This window comes from Hemitrygon akajei, chromosome 4 (genome assembly GCF_048418815.1).
Source record: "Hemitrygon akajei chromosome 4, sHemAka1.3, whole genome shotgun sequence".
NCBI classification, from domain to species: domain Eukaryota; kingdom Metazoa; phylum Chordata; class Chondrichthyes; order Myliobatiformes; family Dasyatidae; genus Hemitrygon; species Hemitrygon akajei.
In genome coordinates, this window is record NC_133127.1 from 68,238,472 (window position 1) to 68,259,811 (window position 21,340).

At 43.9% G+C, this 21,340-nt stretch overlaps 1 long non-coding RNA gene across 2 annotated transcripts in view; it reads left to right on the forward strand.

Moving 5' to 3' along the window:
* The window catches only part of LOC140726427 (uncharacterized), an 83,410-nt gene that overhangs the window by 23,504 nt on the left and 38,566 nt on the right, over nt 1-21,340 (forward strand). The window contains exons 2-3 of one of the 2 annotated variants that reach the window (XR_012098633.1): nt 4,974-5,084; nt 5,659-5,782. This is a non-coding gene — a long non-coding RNA (uncharacterized lncRNA). Of the gene's footprint in view, nt 1-4,973; nt 5,085-5,658; nt 5,833-21,340 lie in introns of those variants that run through there. The other variant, XR_012098632.1, reaches the window with a different exon arrangement.

A 21,340-nucleotide genomic window follows, 5' to 3' on the forward strand; every position in this document is an offset into this window, starting at 1 on the left:
GGATCCAGGGAAACTTGGCTGCATGGATTCAGAATTGCCTCTTTGTGATTTTTTATAAATGACTTGGATGAAGAAGTGGAAGGGTGGATGATAGGTGTGCAGACAGCATAAAGTTTGGCGGAGTTGTGGATAGTGTAGAAGGTTACAATGGGACATTGACAGGATGTAGATCTGGACTGAGAAGTGGCAGATGGAATCCAATCCAGAAAAGTGTGAAGTGATACACTTTGGAAGGTCGAATTTGAAGTCAGAATGCATGGTTAATGACAGGATTCTCAGCTGCGTAGAGAAACAAAGTGATTCCTCAAAGCTGCCGCTCAAGTTGATAGGGTGGTTAAGAAGGCATTAGGTATGTTGGCCTTCATTAGTGGTGAGATTAAATTCAAGAACTTGAACTGTGGTCTAATGAGTGTTTCAACCACATTTGGAATATTATGTTTGGTAGGAAGAATGTGGAAGTTTTAGAAAGGGTGCAGAGGAGATTTACCAGGATGCTGCCTGGATTAGAGAGCATGTCTTTTAAGGATAGGTGGAGCGAGCTATAGCTTTTCTCTTTGGAGCAAAGGAAAATGAGAGGTGAATTGATAGAAGTGTACCAGATTATAAGAGGGGAGATAGAGTGGATAGCCAGAGACTTTTTCCCAGGGTGCAAATGGCTAAAATGAGGGAACATAATTTAAGGCAATTGGGGAAAGAAAGTAAAGGGGGAGGGGAAGATGTCAGGTGTTTTTTTTACAGAGTAATAGGTGCATGTAACTTGCTGCCAGGGTGATGGTAGAGGCTGATACATTTGGGACTTATAAGAGATTTTTAGATAAGCACATAAATGAAAGAAAAATGCAAGAATATGGGGAGAGGGAGAATTATATTGATCATAGAGTAAATATTGAACCTTCATGACTCCAGAAGATGCACTGTAATACTAAACCTTTAAAATACTAGAAATAAAAACAGGAGAAGCTGAAAATGTTCAATTGACTCTCTCTCAATAATTGTGGAGAGAAAGCAAGAGTTAACATTTGGTTAACTGATGGAAGTGTTACTTCTCAGCCCACATCTGCTGCCTAACCAGTTGAACATTTCTAGGATTTTATGCTTTTTATTTTAGAGTTTCCACATATATTTTCTTTTGGATTAAAAGCCTAGTATCCTATTGCAGGGACATTGCTTAAGATATTTATATGACTTTATGGATTTATTCAGTTGCAAGCTCTTACCAAATATTTTATCAATGAGAACCAGTCATTTAGCAAGTTATCAAGAAGATAATGGCCAAATGACTCTTTGCTTAATCATGCTTGGTGCAGTAATGATATATTTTAAATCACTGCTCTCAACTTTCTTTTCATTATTGGGCTGGTGGAAGAATATCAGTTGCTGTTTACATCTTCTGAGGTTTGTTCTGTGAAACTTTGGAATATCAAAGCAGGGCTGGCTTTTAAGTAGGCGTTAGATCTAAGTGCCTTGCTCTGTATGCCAGTTTTTGATTTTTATTTGTGCACAGGTCATGTATGGCTGATTCCACTCTGAACTGAAATTAGTAGTTTAGATTTATCAAATTTCAATTAAAAGTAAATGTTGCAAACCCCTGACAGATCAGGTTGCATTTGTGAAATGGCAGTGAATTCAACAAGCAAGTGAAAATCAAAAGTACAGATAATAAAAACTAAAATGAAACAGGTCAGGCTACACCTGTGGAGAAAACAATTAGGTTCTGAAGAGGGCATCCATGGTTGTTGTTGGACCTACTGAGTTTTCAAATATTTTCTGCTTGGATTTTAGATTTCCAGCATTTGCAGTTTTTGTTAATTTTCACTTAATGTCCATTTATTTGTACCACTAATTGCATCCCCACTAATACGTTTGTACTTCTGAGTAACATAAAATCAATAGAAGGTTGTCTATTTAATTTTGTAAAATCTTTATTTTACTACTGTATGGGAATTTTAACTTTGTTCATCCTCTAACTTAGCCTATTTTGGCTTTTTTGAGTACACACTTAGAAACATAGAAAACCTACAGCACAATACAGGCCCTTTGGCCCACAATGCTATGCCGAACATGTACTTACTTTAGAAATAGCCTAGGGTTACCATAGCCCTCTATTTTTCTAAGCTCCATGTACCTATCCAGAGTCTTTTAAAAGACCCTATCGTATCCGCCTTCACCACTGTCGTTGGCAGCCTATTCCACGCACTCACCACTCTCTACGTAAAAAAACTTATCCCTGACATCTCCTCTGTACCTACTTCCAAGCACCTTAAAACTTTGCCCTCTCATGCTAGCCATTTCAGCCCTGGGGAAAAGCCTCTGACTACCACACAATCAATGCCCCTCATCACCTTATGAGATCACTCTTCATCCTTTGTCGCTCCAAAGAGAAAAGGCTGAGTTTGCTCAACCTATTCTCATAAGGCATGCTCCCCAATCCAGGCAACATCCTTGTAAATTTCCTCTGCACCCTTTCTATGGTTTCCACATCCTTCCTGTAGTGAGGTGAGCCGAACTGAGCACAGTTCTGCAAGTGGGGTCTGACCGCCTATATAGCTGCAACATTACCTCTCGGCTCTTAAACTCAATCCCACGATTGATGAAGGCCAATGCACTGTATGCCTTCTTAACCACAGAGTCAATCTGCACAGCAGCTTTAAGTGTCCTATGGACTCGGACCCCAAGATCCCTCTGATCCTCCACACTGCCAAGAGTCTTACCATTAATGCTGTATTCTGCTATCACTTCTCCACTTCATAGTCCTGCTTCTGGGTAGGCATGTGCAATGTTAAAATGGTGTCTTTTAGTTCTCTTTCCCATGTCTTCAATTTTACATGGAGGAGCTTGTATGCAAGCCCCTCCCTTGGGGAAAAGGTGAAAATAGGGAAACCTATCCTTATTCTGAGATGGAGGAAAAAGGGTGGAGCCCCAATATGACAGTGAAAAAGAAACATATATCACTGACTTTCCCTGATTTTGACTGAAGGTCATGAAATGTTAACTATTTTTTCTCTACACAAGTACTACCTGACTTGTTAAGCATTTTGGATTTTTAGCAGTTCCAATTCCTTTTTCCGTTTTCATTGCATTACCTCTTTCTGCCTACATTCTAAACTCAACTACTCTTTTGGTCATGGTCTCAGCACCTCTGTGACTGGATGTCAAATTATATCTGCTAATGCTCCTAGAATTTGAAATAGTTTGTTAAATACACCATATATTTATTTATTTAGCAATAGAGCGTGGAGTAGATCCTTCTGGCCCTCTGAGCCACACCACCCCAGCAACCCCCACCAAATCCAATCAACCCTAACCTAATCATGGGACGATTCAGTGACTGTGGGAACAAATCGGAGCACCCAGGGAAAACTTACGTATTCCACAGGGAGGACCTACAGACCACACAGAACAGCACCAGAATTGAATTCTGAACGCCGAAATGCACTGAGCTATAACAGTGTCTGGCTAACTGCTGCGCTGCTGTGGCACCAGATCCCAGTTATTCTGAGTCAAAGATAGATTGATGCTGAACTGTAACTGATGTTTGATGGAAGTGTTATTTTGCAGCAAACAAAATGAAATTATTCCTTGAAGTGAAAAGAAACATGGGCACTTAAATTTTTAAAAAATCAGATTTGTTTTCACTTACCTGCAATAAGAAATTTTGGCATTTCAGAGACAGTCAGCCTTCCATGATGTATATCTATCTTGAAAGTACATCACTATTACAGAAAAGCCAGTGCAGCATGACATTTTTCTCTTGACAGACTATTGTCTTGGTTCCAACAAAAACATGTATTGCAGTGGTTGGAAGGGAGATGTGGCATTTTGTAGTCCAACATATTATAGAGAACTGCTTATTTTGATGTAGCTAAGCAGTTTTTATTTTCATTTATCAAGTCAAGGCATTTATTTTGAAAGATTCATGTCTTTAAATTTATTGTAAGGGATTAATTTATATAGTTGCTCCCAACAACTAACCTGTTAAAAATGATAGATAAAGCTGACTGTGATTAGTATGAAAACCTAAACAGAGATAATGATTACAGAAGAGAAACGTGGCTATTCAGTCTATTAGTTTATATTGTGTCTATATGAGGGTAATCCAGCTGTTCTCCCTCTCCACAGAATTTCAGAAATCTATCTTTCTCCATTTTTTAAATAATACAAGTGATTCGGCTTCCATAACCTTGGCTGGTAGTGAATTCCAGACATTAGTCACATTCTGCATGCAAAAGAGTGTTTTTCTCATGTCATCTTTGGTCTCTTATCACCCCTTTCCTCGTTTCTTAACCCTTCTATGAACAGGAACTATTTAAATCCATAAATCGCAATTAGATGATCACTGTGTAAACTTACTTTTTGTTGAATAGGATGGAAATTTAGCTTGGCTAACAGAATTTTAAAAAAAAATTAAAATATCTAATGGAATTCTTAATATTTGCACAAAAATGATTTGTAAAATGACGTGCCTGCACTAGGGTTCACCTACATTGTTTGTTCAAGCTAGGATTGCTAGCAAGAAAACTAAACGAACTGCAGTCAATTTGAAACAATTTCCAGCAAGATTTCCACTGATGGTGCTCTGACCATTCACATGGAGGAAGGTCAATTTTATATACCCTCATGAAAGAAGAGCAATGTTTACAGCATAGCTTGCAATCCTGGAAAATATATTTTCCTATTGGTAAATTTGGACAAGGTGAACTGTGGAATATTCAGAGCAGCAATTCAGACAAAAATCAGAATCAGGTTTATTATCACCGGCATGTGATGTGAAATGTGTTAACTTAGCAACAGCAGTTCAATGCAATACATAATCTAGTAGAGAGAGAAAAAATAATAAATAAAATAAAACATAATAATAAATAAACAAATAAATCATTTATGTATATTGAATAGATTTTTAAAAATGTGTAAAAACAGAAATACTGTATATTAAAAAAAGTGAGGTAGTGTCCAAAGCTTCAATGTCTATTTAGGAATCAGATGGCAGAGGGGAAGAAGCTGTTCCTGCATTGCTGAATCACAGGAGCAGTCAATAATCAGCAAGGAGTTAACCCTGCAATGTGACAGTAGAACAACGATTAAGAGTAAGTGTGAATGTTTTCTTATATACTTAATTGCACCTAAAAGCATTGCCCTGCAAATTCATACCCTTCAAATGTTGTTAATGATTTAGAAGTTCACTTCTGTCACATCACTATATGATGCAGGAGCTTTGAGAGTGTGCAGAGATCTACCAGGATGCTGTCTGGAATGGGAGAACATGTTTTATGAGAATAGGTTGAGTGAGCCAGGGCTTTTCTCTTTGGAGTGACAGAGGATGAGATGTGACTCGATAGAGGTATATCAGATGATAAGAGGCATAGATTGAGTGGCCAGCCAGAGAAATTTTGCACTTTTCTGCTGGAAGAAGGTATCCTGCATGTGAGCCTTCACGTTTTGGATCCAACGTATTTTTTTCAGTAATTAATCAAATGCACCTTAAATTACATTCCAAAAACATTAGAAGCATATTATATGTGTAATGCCCTGGGAAAGGTTTCACTGCTAATGTACTTGTTTCTTTGTAGCAGCAGTGTTTGACTAGGGATCCAATGAGGGGATTGTTGTTTCTTTCTTGTGTGCCCAAGAGCAAGGTATTCATGGGCTTTTGTTTGGCAGAAGATGGAGAGAGAAGGTGACAGAACAGAGAGGTCGTAGACTGCAGGACTGACTGGATATGGAATGGGATCGGGAGTCAACGACGCCCAGGGAAATTGATGGAGAACGACCGGATGGGAAAATTGTGAGATCCAACATGCACTTTAGACTGTATCATTAAAATGGGCCCTTTTACTTTTTGTTTTCTTTATTAACCCTATAGTCAAATTAAGAATTATAAAGCTCAATCATTTAATTGCATATGGTGTACTGTTTGTTATTTTGTGGTACTGATTTGTCATGGGAAAACATCATGTAGCATCCACACAAACGAGATTTCACAAGTTTGGCGGCCGGAGAGCGTCTTCCCCTAGACCAACACAGCCCGCCAAACTTGGGGTATCGTTCTGGGATTGCCCTGAGCATTGAACCAGTGGGTTGTGTGTTTTAAGACTGTGCTAGTATGGATGCTGCCTTGGTGGAGCGGTAGGGTTCATCAATGCTCCTCAGACAGGATGAAGAGGTCAATACTCCCCAATGCCATTAGGCTTTACAATTCTACCGCCAGGACTTAAGAACTTTTTAAAAGCTATTATTAATGCTTTTTGAGACGGTGATTTAGATGCATTTCATATTTTTTTACTGAGTTAAGTATTGTATGTAATTAGTTTTGCTACAACAAGTGTATGGGACATTGGAAAAAAAGTTGAATTTCCCCATGGGGATGAATAAAGTATCTATCTATCTATCTATCTATCCACCGGGGTTACCGGTGGATATCTATCTATCCACCGGGGTTATTAAAAGCAAGAGGATAGTGAGGGATAAAATTGGTCCCTTAGAGAATCAGGGTGGTCAGCTATGTGTGGAGCCGAGGGAGATGGGAGAGATTTTGAACGATTTCTTCTCTTCGGTATTCACTAAGGAGAAGGATATTGAATGGTGTAAGGTGTGGGAAACAAGTAAGGAAGTTATGGAACCTATGACAATTAAAGAGGTGGAAGTACTGGCGCTTTTAAGAAATTTAAAAGTGGATAAATCTCCGGGTCCTGACCGGATATTCCCCAGGACCTTGAGGGAAGTTTGTGTAGAGATAGCAGGAGCTCTGACGGAGATCTTTCAGATGTCATTAGAAACAGGGATTGTGCCGGAGGATTGGCGTATTGCTCATGTGGTTCCATTGTTTAAAAAGGGTTCTAGAAGTAAGCCTGGCAATTATAGACCTGTCAGTTTGACATCAGTGGTGGGTAAATTAATGGAAAGTATTCTTAGAGATAGTATTTATAATTATCTGGATAGACAGGATCTGATTAGGAGTAGCCAGCATGGATTTGTGCGTGGAAGGTCATGTTTGACAAACCTTATTGAATTTTTTGAAGTAGTTACGAGGAATGTTGACGAGGGTAAGGCAGTGGATGTAGTCTATATGGACTTCAGCAAGGCCTTTGACAAAGTTCCACATGGAAGGTTAGTTAAGAAGGTTCAGTCGTTAGGTATTAATGCTGGAGTAATAAAATGGATTCAACAGTGGCTAGATGGGAGATGCCAGAGAGTAGTGGTGGATAATTGTTTATCGGGATGGAGGCCGGTGACTAGCGGGGTGCCTCAGGGATCTGTTTTGGGCCCAATGTTGTTTGTAATATACATAAATGATCTGGATGATGGGGTGGTAAATTGGATTAGTAAGTATGCCGATGATACTAAGGTAGGAGGTGTTGTGGATAATGAGGTGGGTTTTCAAAGCTTGCAGGGAGATTTATGCCGGTTAGAAGAATGGGCTGAACGTTGGCAGATGGAGTTTAATGCTGAGAAGTGTGAGGTTCTACATTTTGGCAGGAATAATCCAAATAGAACATACAGGGTAAATGGTAGGGCATTGAGGAATGCAGTGGAACAGAGAGATCTAGGAATAACAGTGCATAGTTCCCTGAAGGTGGAGTCTCATGTAGATAGGGTGGTGAAGAAGGCTTTTGGAACGCTGGCCTTTATAAATCAGAGCATTGAGTACAGAAGTTGGGATGTAATGTTAAAATTGTACAAGGCATTGGTAAGGCCAAATTTGGAATATTGTGTACAGTTCTGGTCACCGAATTATAGGAAAGATATCAATAAATTAGAGAGAGTGCAGAGACGATTTACTAGGATGTTACCTGGGTTTCAGCACTTAAGTTACAGAGAAAGGTTGAACAAGTTAGGTCTCTATTCATTGGAGCGTAGAAGGTTGAGGGGGGATTTGATCGAGGTATTTAAAATGTTGAGAGGGATAGATAGAGTTGACGTGAATAGGCTGTTTCCATTGAGAGTAGGGGAGATTCAAACGAGAGGACATGATTTGAGAGTTAGGGGGCAAAAGTTTAAGGGAAACACGAGGGGGTATTTCTTTACTCAGAGAGTGATAGCTGTGTGGAATGAGCTTCCTGTAGAAGTAGTAGAGGCCAGTTCAGTTGTGTCATTTAAGGTAAAATTGGATAGGTATATGGATAGGAAAGGAGTGGAGGGTTATGGGCTGAGTGCGGGTAGGTGGGACTAGGTGAGATTAAGAGTTCGGCACGGACTAGGAGGGCCGGAATGGCCTGTTTCCGTGCTGTGATTGTTATATGGTTATATGGTTACCGGTAACTAATGCATGTGTGTTGAGTGGGGTAGATATTCGTACTCCGGATGAATTGTTAATTCACCTGTTAAGTACTGTTAAAATTGTTGGCAAAGTTACAATTGCTGGGCAGAGGTTGATAAAGTGGCGGGCACAGACCTCATTTTACTGCAGACTAGCACTGACATAATGGCAGCGGAGTGGGCCAAATCACAAGTCGAGTTTCCCGTAGCTGGGGGCAGAGACTTCAAAGACAGGGTTCTATCATTTCTGAGGAGTGAGGGGAAGGAGTGGGCAGATTTGGAATGTCTAATTAGTCCCCGTCCCCCAGGGAAGAGTGAGAATTCTGAGTTATTATCTGCCCTTAACTCTGGAAAATGCCCGTCCAAAATCCCAGCTATGGTAAACTCCATCTATTCTCTGGAATAATGCCCACCCCCAGGGGGAAGGGGAGTGTGAGACTTGGGTGGGGGGGGGAGCAGACCTCTCAGTTGTTAGATGAGTGGCAGTGCTCTGATGATGTAAAGCGACTGAGAGTGGTTGAGAGTTTGAGGGGGCGGGCTGCTGACGGGGTGAGAGCCGTGAAGTCCCGGTACCCCCTAGCCAATGCTGCCGATTACATGGGAGCTCTGGAAAATGCATTTGGCATGACGGGGAGCCCAATGGAGCTCATGACAGGGTTTCAGAACATGTGTCAGGAGAAGGGGGAGAGGTTTTCTGCTTACATTTTTCGAATAGAGAGGTAGCTAAATTGCTTGCGGCGCAGAGGGGCCATTCAGGCAGCTGAGGTGGATCAGTTAAGAATGGAGTAAATAGCAAAGGGTGCCCAGTCCCGGGACCTGATCACTTGGGGTCTCTGTCTTGTAAGATGCGCCTCCCTCCCTCGTTTGTTGAACTGATCAGAGAAGTACAAGAGGAAGAGAAGGCATCGGAGGCACGGGAGGGCTCCATCAGCATGGTACAATCCACGGTAGTGATCCTCTACGGTGAAGTGACCACGGATAGCCTGCCCCGGGGAATGGTAGAGGAAATTGTGGCAGAATTGAGAACTGAGATGTCCCGGTTGTAATCAGCATGTATGACCCCGCCCCGTATGATGGGGCTGATAGGGAGGTGGATTTTCTAAGGGGACAGACTATGCAGAGGGCTGCTAGCGGCTGGTATCATGTGAGAAGGGGAGTAGCCGGTATTGTCTGTTATAACTGTGCTGAAGAGGGACACTTCAGGCAGGAAACTCCTCAGAGTGAGTCCCCAGGTACTTAGGCAGAGAGAGTCGTTGGGAAAACGTAAAAGAGACCCAGTGAAGGGATGGCCTGGCGTATCGGGGGGGAGGGACATTCCCAGCAATATATTAAGAAACACCCTAAAGCAAAGAACCATATTCCTGAAGGCTTAGTGGGGCCAAGCTGCAGTGTATCGCTACAGAGAGAGGGTGTTTATGCTAGAGCCATACTTGACACAGGGTCACAGGTCACTTTGCTGTACCATTCATTTTACAACCAGTATTTGACGTATTTACCTTTGGCGCCATTCAGTGCACTGGAGATCTGGGGTCTTAGTGCGGGTGATTATCTGTATGCTGGTTATTTGTCAGTGAAGCTGGAGTTTTCGGAGGCCTGTGGGGGGGTGACTGAGGCCCTTGATACATTAGCGCTGGTTTGTCCAGACCCCGTTGAGAAGGGCAGCGTTTCAATTCTTGTGGAGACCAGCACTCCTACTGTGAGGAGGCTCGTGAGAGCCTACAGGGAGAAAGCTGGAGAGAGCTTCCTGAGAATGTTGTCCGTTCATTCGGTGTTTCGAGCTGCTTTAGAGGAAATGCGTGGCTGCAATGGGCTGGATAACGACTTTAGACTACAGCCCAGGGAACTAGTGAGAGTAATGGGAAACCCCAAATTTCCCAAATGCCCAAGAGTGAGGCCTTCTTGGTGGATGCTCCAGAAGACCATGATGAGGAGTTGGGAGTGCCTGCTGGGGTACTGGTGAGACCCGAACTGTAGAAGCCCTTGGTTGTACGGGCGAATAGGATGGCAGTGATTGTCAGGAACACTACGAAGAGGTGCATCTCTTCCGGTTGATGGTAATGTCTAATGTCCATGTGGGACAAGCCGAGGAGAAACAAGTGATAAAAGGGGGAAAGTTGACCGCTGAGTCATTCAACTTCGAGGACTCCTGGTACCTAGGGGTTGGAAGAGGAGGTTGGTGGAGAAGATGTTGAAGCTGGAAGGTGTCTTTACCACTGACAAGTTCAATGTGGGTTGCTCCAAAAGCACTCGTCACACGTGACCGAGGACACCCTGTTCAGAGAGACGTCATGGTGACTGGCCCCTGCAGAGGCCAGTCATTTGTGTAAGTAGAAGAAAGCTGGGATCATCACCGAGTCCCAAAGTCCCTATGTGTCCCCAATAGTAGTGGCCAGAAAGAAGAAAGGGAAGGTACATATGTGTGTGTGTGTGTGGATTATAAGACTCTGAACAGGCGTACTGTCCCCGAACAGTACATGGTCCCAAGGATTGAAGATGTGCTGGCCTGTATGAGTGGTGCAAAGTGGCTCAGTGTACTGGACTTGATAAGTGGATATTACCAGATCCCCATGAGTGAGGCTGACAAAGGGAAGATGGCATTTATATGTCCACTGGGATTCTTCCGGTTAGAAAGGATGCCCCAGGGCATATCGGGAGCCCCTGCAACCTTCCAGTGGGTCATGGAGAAAATGGTGGGGGATGTGAACTTGCTTGAGGTATTGGTGTATCTGGATGACCTCATAGTCTTTGGGTCCACCTTGGAAGAACATGAAGCGAGGATACTGAAGGTGCTGGGCCGCCTGAAAGCTGAAGGGTTAAAACTTTCCCTGGACAAGTGCCCGTTCTGCAAGATGTCTGTTAGCTATGTTGGGCACATAGTTTCTTGGAATGGAGTAGCTACAGATTAATCTAAGATAGAAGTGGTGACCACTTGGCCAAGGCCCCAGACTGTGGGTGCTTTGCGCTCATTCCTCGGGTTTTGTGGTTACTGTCAGAGGTTTGTGAAAGGTTGCACGAAAGTGAGTCACCCGTTGAATCAGCTTCTGTGTGGTTACCCTCCCTTGGGGAAGAAATGGAGGGGGGTGAAAGGAGAGGAGGGTAGAGAGTATCTTAGCCCTTCAGAGCCTTTTAGGCCGAGGTGGGATGCAGAATGTGAAGAGGCCTTTCAGTCACTGAAGCAGATGCTGACACAGGTGCCTGTGCTGGCTTTTGCAGACCCCCAATTGCCGTATGTACTGCGTACGGATACCAGCAGAGAACGCTTAGGGGGTGTCCTGTATCAGGATCGGGGCACCGGTTTGAGACTTTATGTGTTTGTAAGTCAGAGTCTGTCACCCTCTGAGAGAAACTATCCCACGCACAAGTTGGAGTTCCTGGCATTGAACTAGGCTGTGGTGGATAAGCTGAGTGACAACCTCTATGTGCCAAGTTTGAGGTGAGGACAGACAACAATTATGACCGTGGCAAAATTGGATGCCACAGGCCATTGGTGGTTGGTGGCATTGTCTGCCTATGATTTCAGCCTGAAGTACCGGCCGGGAAGCAGGAACATTGATGCTGATGCTTTGTCCCAACGTGTGCATGAAGGGCTGGACAAGGACGAAGAGTGGGAGAGCGTTCCTGCCCCAGGGGTGAAAGCCATGTGTCAGTTTGCCATCATAGTGAAGGCAGAGGGAAGCAAGGGTAGGATTCAGCAGTAGATCAATTGGGAGTTTTGTCTAGTGAAGCGGCCATCGTCAGCGCTTAAGAAGGAGAAGATTTGCGGGCTTTTTCAGTTTTTTAAATGGCCAACCAATTGGGAGCGGAGGAGCTGAAGACAGCCGGTCAGCTAGCGCACTATAAAAGAAGTTTCGTCTAGTGAAGCGGCCATCGTCGGAGTGGACTGAGTCAGTGCGGGATGGCTTTGGCTCAACAGGCTTTGGGATCCTCTTCAGTTTGCGTATAAGGAGAAGATGGGAGTGGAGGATGCTATCACGTATTTGCTGCACAAATCCCTCTCTCACCTGGATGGGGTCAGTGGTGCTGTGAGGATTACATTCCTGGACTTCTCTAGTGCCTTTAACACCGTCCAGCCCAAGATCTTAAGGCACAAACTAACGGAGATGGGAGTAGACTCTCACATGGTGGATTGGATAGTGGACTACTTGACAGATAGACCTCAGTATGTGCGGTTGGGAGACTGTAGGTCTGACACGGTGGTCAGCAGCACAGGAGCACCGCAGGGGACCGTGCTCTCTCCGGTCCTGTTCACCCTGTACACATCAGACTTCCAATATAACTCGGAGTCCTGCCATGTGCAGAAGTTCGCTGATGACACGGCCATAGTGGGGTGTGTCAGGAATGGACAGGAGGAAGAGTATAGGAAACTGATACAGGACTTTGTGATATGGTGCAACTCAAACTACCTGCGTCTCAATATCACCAAGATCAAGGAGATGGTGGTGGACTTTAGGAGATCTAGGCCTCATATGGAGCCAGTGATCATTAATGGAGAATGTGTGGAGCAGGTTAAGACCTACAAGTATCTGGGAGTACAGTTAGACGAGAAGCTAGACTGGACTGCCAACACAGATGCCTTGTGCAGGAAGGCACAGAGTCGACTGTACTTCCTTAGAAGGTTGGCATCATTCAATGTCTGTAGTGAGATGCTGAAGATGTTCTATAGGTCAGTTGTGGAGAGCGCCCTCTTCTTTGTGGTGGCGTGTTGGGGAGGCAGCATTAAGAAGAGGGACGCCTCACGTCTTAATAAGCTGGTAAGGAAGGCGGGCTCTGTCGTGGGCAAAGTACTGGAGAGTATAACATCGGTAGCTGAGCGAAGGGCGCTGAGTAGGCTACGGTCATTTATGGAAAACCCTGAACATCCTCTACATAGCACCATCCAGAGACAAAGAAGCAGTTTCAGCGACAGGTTGCTATCGATGCAATGCTCCTCAGACAGGATGAAGAGGTCAATACTCCCCAATGCCATTAGGCTTTACAATTCAACCGCCAGGAGTAAGATATGTTAAAGTGCCGGGGTTGATTGTATTTAATGTATTTAAGTAAACTACTTAAGAACTTTTTAAAAGCTATTATTAATGCTTTTTGAGAGAGTGATTTAGAGGCATATCATATTTTTACTGAGTTAAGTATTGTATGTAATTAGTTTTGCTACAACAAGTGTATGGGACATTGGAAAAAATGTTGAATTTCCCCATGGGGATGAATAAAGTATCTATCTATCTATCTATCTATCTATCTAAACAGGCAGAGGTGAAGGTAGGTTCTGGTAAATTGTTGTTGTTTTTTCCTCATTCGATTTCTTTTTTAACTAGTAAGTTTAGAGAGAATGCCAGGCAGGATGTTGGAATGCTCCTCTTGCAGGATGTGGGAAGTCAGGGAGACCTGTGGTGTCCCTGACAACAACACCTGCAAGAAGTGCATCCAGCTGCAGCTCCTAACAAACCGCGTTAGGGAACTGGAGCAGGAGCTGGATAATCTCTGGATCATTTTGGAGAATGAAAAGTTTATAGATAGTAGTTTCAGGGAGGTAGTTACACCAAAGGAGCAACGCACAGGTAATTGGGTTACCGTTAGGCGAGGGAAGAGGAAAGGGCAGGTAGATCAAGGCTCCCCTGTGGCCATTCCCCTCAACAAGTATACCGATTTGGATACTGTTGGGGGGGGGGATGGTTTACCTGGGACAAGCTGCGGCAGCTGTATCTCTGGCACTGAGTCTGGTTCTGCAGTGCAGAAGGGAGGGGGGAAGAGGAGAGCGGTAATGATAGGGGACTCGATAGAGGTACAGACAGGAGGTTCTGTGGTCATGACAGAGACTCCCGGATGGTTTGTTGCCTCCCGGGTGCCAGGGTCAGGGACGTCTCTGATCGCATGCACAGCATTCTGAAGTGGGAGGGTGAGCAGCCAGATGTCATGGTACACATCGGTACCAATGACGTAGGAAGAAAGAGTGAGGAGGTCCTGAAGAATGAGTATAGAGAGCTTGGTAGGAAGTTAAAAAGCAGGACCTCGAGGGTAGTAATCTCAAGATTGCTACCTGTGCCACGTGCCAGTGAGGGTAAGAGTAGGATGCTCTGGAGGATGAACACATGGCTGAGGAACTGGTGTAGGGGGCAGGGTTTCAGATTTTTGGATCAGTGGGTCCTCTTCTGGGGCAGGTGGGACCTGTACAAGAGAGACGGGTTACATCTGAACTACAGGGAGACCAATATCCTTGCAGGGAGGTTTCTTAGTGCTTTTGGGGGGGGGGGGGGTTAAACTAGATTTGCAGGGGGATGGGAACCAGAGAATCAGAGCAGATAGTGGAGCAGGGGTGAAAATAAATGATGTTAAAAGTTTATGCGAAGTCAGAAATAGAAGGGTTGTGTGTGGTGGTAATAATCTTCTGAAGTGTGTCTATTTCAATGCAAGGAGAATTGTGGGGAAGGCAGACGAGCTGAGGGCCTGGATTGACACGTGGAATTATGACATTATAGCCATTAGTGAAACTTGGCTACAGGAGGGACCGGACAGGCAGCTTATTGTTCCAGGGTTCCGATGTTTCAGACATGATAGAGGCAGAGGGATTGGGGTGGGGGGGGGGGGGGGGAGGTGTGGCATTGCTAGTCAAGGAAAATGTTACAGCAGTGCTCAGGCAGGACAGATTAGACGGCTTGTCTACCGAGGCCATATGGGTGGAGCTGAGAAACAGGAAAGGTATGACCACATTAATGGGGTTGTATTATAGACCACCCAATAGTCAGCAAGAATTGGAGGAGCAAATCTGCAGAGAGATAGCAGACAACTGCAGGAAACAAAAAGTTGTGATAATAGGGGATTTTAATTTTCCACATATTAATTGGGACTCCCATACTGTTAAAGGTCTAGACAGGTTAGAGATTATAAAATGTGTTCAGGAAAGTTTTCTAAATCAATATATAGAGGTACCAACTAGAGAGGATGCAATATTAGATCTCCTATTAGGAAACGAGTTAGGACAAGTGAGGGAAGTGTGTGTAGGGGAACACTTTGGGTCTAGTGATCATAACGCTATTACTTTCAACTTGGTCTGGATAAAGATAGATCTGGTCCTCGGGTTGAGGTACTAAACTGAAAAAAGGCCAAATTTTTAGAAATGAGGATGGATCTAAAAAGCGTGGATTGGGACAGGTTCTCTGGCAAGGATGTGATTGGTAAGTGGGAGGCTTTCTAAGGAGAAATTTTGAGAGTGCAGTTTGTATGTTCTGTCAGGATTAAAGGCAAAGTGAATAAGAATAAGGAACCTTGGTTTTCGAGGGATATTGGAAATCTGATAAAGAAGAAGAGAGAGATGTATGACAGGTATAGGCAAAAAGGAGCAAATAAGGTGCTTGAGGAGTATAAAAAGTGCAAGAAAATACTTAAGAAAGATATCAGGAGGGCTAAAAGAAGACATGAAGTTCCTTTGGCAGTCAAGGTGAAGGATAAAAATCCTAAGAGCTACTACAGGTATATTAAGAGCAAAATGATAGTGAGGGATAAAATTGGTCCTCTTAAAGATCAGAGTGGTCAGCTATGTATGGAACCAAAAGAAATGGGGGAGATCTTAAATGGGTTTTTTTGCATCTGTATTTACTAAGGAAACTGGCAAGGAGTCTATGGAAATAAGGCAAACAAGTAGTGAGGTCATAAAACCTATACAGATTAAAGAGGAGCAAGTGCTTGCTATCTTGAGGCAAATCAGAGTAGATAAATCCCCAAGACCTGACAGAGTATTCCCTTGGGCCTTGAAGGAGACTAGTGTTGAAATTGCAGGGACCCTGGCAGATATATTTAAAATGTTGGTATCCACAAGTGAGGTGCCGGAGGATTGGAAGATAGCTCGTGTTGTTCCGTTGTTTAAAAAGGCTCTAAAAGTAATCTGGGAAATTATAGGCCGGTAAGTTTGACGTCAGTAGTAGGTAAATTATTGGAAAGAGTACTAAGAGATAGGATCTACAAGTATTTGGATAGACAGGGACTTATTAGAAACATAGAAAATAGGTGCAGGAGTAGGCCATTTGGCCCTTCGAGCCTGCACCGCCATTCAGTATGATCATGGCTGATCATCCAACTCAGAACCCTGTACCTGCTTTCTCTCCATACCCCCGATCCCTTTAGCCACAAGGACCATATCTAACTCCCTCTTAAATATAGCCAATGAACTGGCCTCAATTGTTTCCTGTGGCAGAGAATTCCACAGATTCACCACTCTCTGTGTGAAGGGGAGAATCAACACGGCTTTGTGCGTGGTAGGTCATGTTTAACCAATCTATTAGAGTTATTCGAGGAGGTTACCAGGAAAGTGGATGAAGGGAAGGCAGTGGATGTTGTCTACATGGACTTCAGTAAGGCCTTTGACAAGGTCCCCCATGGGAGGTTAGGAACATTCAGTCACTAGGCATACTTGGTGAGGTAGTAAATTGGATTAGACATTGGCTCAATGGGAGAAGCCAAAAAGTGGTAGTGGAGGATTGCTTCTCTGAGTGGAGACCTGTACTAGTGGTGTGCCACAAGGATCAGTGCTGGGTCCATTGTTATTTGTCATCTATATCAATGATCTGGATGATAATGTAGTAAATTAGATCAGCAAATTTGCTGATGATACAAAGATTGGAGGTGTAATGGACAGTGAGGAAGCTTTTCAAAGCTTGCAGAGGGATTTGGACCAGCTGGAAAAATGGGCTGACAAATGGCAAGTGGAGTTTAATGCAGGCAAGTGTGAGGTATTGCATTTGGAAGGACAAACCTAGGTAGAACATACAAGGTAAATGGTAGGGCACTGAGGAGTGCAGTAGAATAGAGGGATCTGGGAATACAGATACATAATTCCCTAAAAGTGGCGACCCTAATAGGGTCGTAAAGAGAGCTTTTGGCATATTGGCCTTTATAAATCAAAGTATTGAGTATTAGAGTTGGAATGTTATTGTGCTGCCTTTATGGCAGTTATTTAGTTTATAATATTTTCGCGTAGTAATTTGTTAGCATTTTTTAGTTAAAGTTAGGATTGTTTAAATCAATTGATTTGTCTGTAATACATCGCGGCTGCGATGACGTCACATCCGGGTTCGCCGCGTCTTGTGGGGAATTACCGGTTTGAGATTCACGCAAGGGTGGGGGTCACTCACATGTGCCACCATAACGCTGACTAGGGTCTCTCTATGCACCAAAGACACAGTGAAAGCAACGCTGTAAGTCATTAGATAATCGGTATTTTGAGTTAAAATGTTAACGCCGATTCTGTTAAAAGTAACGACGGTCGGTAAGGTTTACCTTTTCGTCAGTTAAAGAGTCGGGATAGTTTGTATTGAAGTGTATCTAAAGCAGCCAATGGAGCAGCTAGATTCTGACTGTATGCTGCACTTTAATGTAATGTAGTTTTACCTTTGCAAGTATTCACAATGTAAATGTGATATTTAGAAGGGAACAAACACTGTACCAATCCTGTATTGTTTTTCAACAGTTTTCACCATGCGTTAATGTGAAGAGTGAACAGTAAATGGTTAATCTTACTGCGGTCTCGTTTGCATTGATTCTGGTTTATCTCGACGTTTACCTCGGCGTTACTTCACACCCGAGCGAGAACGTTACAGTTATGGTGAGGTTGTATAAGACATTGGTGAGGTGAATTTGGACTATTGTGTGCAGTTTTGGTCACTTAATTACAGGAAGGATATTAATAAGGTTGAAAGAGTGCAGAGAAGGTTTACAAGGATGTTGCTGGGACTTGAGAAACTGAGTTACAGAGAAAGGTTGAATAGGTTAGGACTTTATTCCCTGGAGCATAGAAGAATGAAGGGAGGTTTGATAGAGGTGTATAAAATTACGATGGGTATAGATAGACTGAATGCAAGCAGGCTTTTTCCACTGAGGCTAGGGGAGAAAAAAACCAGAGGACATGGGTTAAGGGTGAAAAGGGAAAAATTTAAAGGGAACATTAGGGGGAGCTTCTTCACACAGAGTAGTGGGAGTGTGGAATGAACTGCCAGATGAAGTGGTGAATGCAGGCTCACTTTTAACATTTAAGAAAAACTTGGACAGGTACATGGATGAGAGGGGTATGGAGGGATATAGTCTAGGTGCAGGTCAGTGGGACTGGGGAGAAAAATGGTTAGGCACAGCCAAGAAAGGCCAAAAGACCTGTTGCATGCTGTAATGTTCTATGGTTCTATGGGAGCTTCTGATGTTGCAGTTCCATAAGTTTACTGTAACCTGACTGCTCTGAAGACAAACTAGTTACTGGAATTGAGTTTTGGGGAAGTGGCAGCTGCTCAGTGAGATGACCCGGGCATCAGTACCATTTGGTAAACGGTCGAAAAGGGAGATATGGCTCAGGCAGAGAAGACGAAACACGCTGGGTGCCTCCATTGCTGAGAGAATGGCTCAGGTTGGAGCTGAGGGATCAGATCCTATATTGGGTCATGATATAGGAGGCATTACGGACATCTGGGGGTTGAAAAGACCTATGGATTTCTCAGAGATCAGTTTTACTGGCCCCGAATGAAACCAGAGGTCGAAGAATACTGCAAGTTGTGCATTTGATACATATGGAGGAAGATGCTGCCTACAAGAGCAGCTCTCTTGTCCCATTTGCAGAATGCGGGGCCCCTGGACCTGCTGTGTATGGATTTCCTGTCAATAGAGCCAGATGCCTGAAACATGACAAATGTCTTAGTCATCACAGATCACTATACCCGATATCCGCAGGTACCAAGGTCCAGAGGGCGTCCACAGTGGCCAAAGTATTATGGGAAAAGTATTTCATTTAATGTGGCCTCCACAGGCAGTTGCATAGTGATCAGGGATGGGATTTCAAGAGTAGGCTCATCTATGAGTTACTGAGCATGCTCGGAGCTGAGAAGTCAAAGACTACTCCTTATCACCTGCAGGTGGATCCCCAGCCTGAGAGGTTTAATCGGGCCTTGCTAGACATGCTCAGAAGCTTGGAGATCAGCAATAAGAGCAGGTGGAGTCAATATATTGGACATCTGGTCCACTGTTACGACTGTACCCAAAATGAAGCTACCAGGTACTCACCATGTTATCTGATGTTGCCCATTGTCCTTTGTTTTGGTACTGACGAGGATGACCTACCACCGAAGACTCATCTGAAGTACGTGTCTGATGTGTGAAGGGAGCTGAAAAAGGCTTATGAATTAGCTGAGGTTGCAGCTGCCCAGCAGATTCAAGGAAATAAGAGGAGGTATGATCAAAAGGTTAGGTTCTCCCAATTCATGCCAGGAGACTGAGTCCTCATAATGAATTTGGGGCTACCTGGGAAGCATAAGATGGCCAACTGCTGGGTGGGTACACCCTGTGTGGTGGAGAGTCAGATACCAAACGTACTAGTTTCCCAGGTGAAACCAGAGGATGGGAATGGGCCTGTCAAGATTCTCCATCGGAACCACCTTCTGCCTCTGGGACAAGAGGCTGGAGGCGACGTCAGATGTATGGCAACTCTGGCAGTGTTTGTAAGACATTACTTCCTACAAAGTGAAACCCAGTATCTTTATTTCTACCTTTAATATCTTTATTTTTTCCTTTCAGGGTCCTTTTGAAGACCCTGACCTGGAGTTACACACAGGCTTCGGTTCTTTGCGGGATTGGGACCCTTACTCGGGGTTTCATGACTGGCCACTATTTGACGTGCCAAGGGTTTGGCCTAAGAATCTCGATCATGTTCGGAAGATTAAGATCTTGGGGCTCTGGAGACGGGCAGATCGAGGGTTGGTGTCACAGCCGGAGACTTGTGTGTCATTGGGGAGGCTGGAAAATCTTTCGCTGTGGGCCCGAAGACCCAAGGTCTTTGGACACAGAGCTCAAAAAAAGTGACAAAATAGACTTTAACATTGTAAACTAGTGGGTTGTTGTTATGTCTCCTTGCTGTGAAAATGGGGGACACCTCCCTCTCCCTTGCCAGGGAGAGAGAAAACCTGTGGGTTGTCGAATTCGGATGAAATGCGTTGGGATAACTTTGGCCTGTGTCTTTGCTATCGCTTAGCAAACGCTTGGACTCGGTACCGATGTGAGTTTATTTTTGCCGGTGGTTGGAGGGGAATTGTTGCTCGCTGCTGCTTACATGTGGGAGGGGGAGCAGGGGGGGATTTTGGGGTTCTCACGTTTAACTGTCATTTATTCTTTGGGGCACTTCTCTGTTTTCGTGGATGTTTTGCGAAGAAAAAGCACTTCAGGATGTATATTGTATAATTTCTTGGACATTGAACTTAACCTTTGAATGGCAGCGATGCTTCACCACCAGATGAACTCAATGCCTTCTATGCCTGTTTGAAAGGGAGAACACAACTCCAGCTGTGAAGATCCCTGATGACCCTGTGATCTGTCTCAGAGGCCACTGCTAGGCTGTCTTTAAAGTGAGTGAACCCTCGCAAGGCAGGAGATACCAATGGAGTAACTGGTAAGGCTCTGAAAACCTGTGCCAACCAACTAGCAGGAGTATTAAAGGACATTTTCAACCTCTCACTGCTACAGGCAGAAGTTCCCACTTGCTTCAAAAAGGCAACAATTATACCAGTCCCTAAGAAGAAATGTGAGCTGCTTTAAACCCAGTAGCACTCACATTGACAGTGATGAATACTTCGAGAGGTTGATCATGACTAGTGACTAGACTGAGCTCCTGATTGAGAAGTCGCAGAACCTGGGCCTCTGTAGCTTCCTCAGCAATTGGATCCTCGACTTCCTAACTGGAAGACCACAATCTGGGCAGATTGTTGATAACCCATCCTCCTCACTGACGATCAACACTGGTGCACCTCAGAGGCATGTGCTTAGCCCACTACCACTCTCTATAGTGTTGCTAGGCATAGCTTAAATACCATCTACAAATTTGCTGACTATACAACCATTGTTGATCGAATCTCAGGTGGTGATGAGAGAGCGTACAGGAGTGAGATATGCCAACTAGCATATGGACTATTGTGTGCAGTTTTGGTCAATTACAGGAAGGATATTAATAAGGTTGAAAGAGTGCAGAGAAGGTTTACAAGGATGTTGCTGGGACTTGAGAAACTGAGTTACAGAGAAAGGTTGAATAGGTTAGGACTTTATTCCCTGGAGCATAGAAGAATGAAATGAG